Here is a 770-nt window from a genome sequence, read left to right on the forward strand (position 1 = left end):
TCCCCACCTCTAAATCCCAAACCTGGCCTGTGAAATGAATATAGTTGAAATATTTTATTAGACTATTTATTGAGATCCACATGTACAAAGCCTGGAAGAAATGCAGACTTCGAGAAGCTCTTAAAGTGTACTGAGTAAGATGGAAATGAACATGTTGAATCGTGTTGTGTTTTGGTACTTTTGTATAGGTTATGCAGAATTCTACAGTCCACATCTTGTTGGAGGATAGGGGGATTCCCATTACACTGCTAACACATAAAAGAATTCCCAGAGTAATCCCACAGGCTGCTGCTTTCCTGCTGCACCTTGGGATCTGCTCAGAGAACCAACAGCACCCCAAACCATCAATTTCCCCAAGCAGTTCAAGGCACAGGAAAACTACCTTGGACGTGTATGTTGCAATAAATAATTTTTGAGAGATGGATTACTTGAAACTTGGCTATCTGTACTCATCCAAACATATAAATGTGATGGCAGCTGTGAAAATAACTGGAGTTCCCCAGAGGCAAAGCAGTGCAATGTCTGGGCTGCAGCAGGTGGAGTGAGGAGTCCGTGTTCATAGGTAACTTGTCAGTGGAATTTGGTGGAATTTGCCAGAAGAGAGGCTACAGATGACTGGGACAGAGAAGAAAGAGAGAAGCCACACCTAACTAAGTAGGACAGGTAAGCCACCAAAAATGCGTATTTCTTACCTGTGGTCTTTTGTACAAACATAAATTTCAATCCATGACATCAGAACACTGATGTAAAAATGAAATCTTGGGTGGTCA

The sequence above is a fragment of the Manacus candei genome, unplaced genomic scaffold (assembly GCF_025592945.1).
Source record: "Manacus candei isolate 608988 ecotype Guabito, Panama unplaced genomic scaffold, ASM2559294v1 h1tg000039l, whole genome shotgun sequence".
Classification (NCBI taxonomy): domain Eukaryota; kingdom Metazoa; phylum Chordata; class Aves; order Passeriformes; family Pipridae; genus Manacus; species Manacus candei.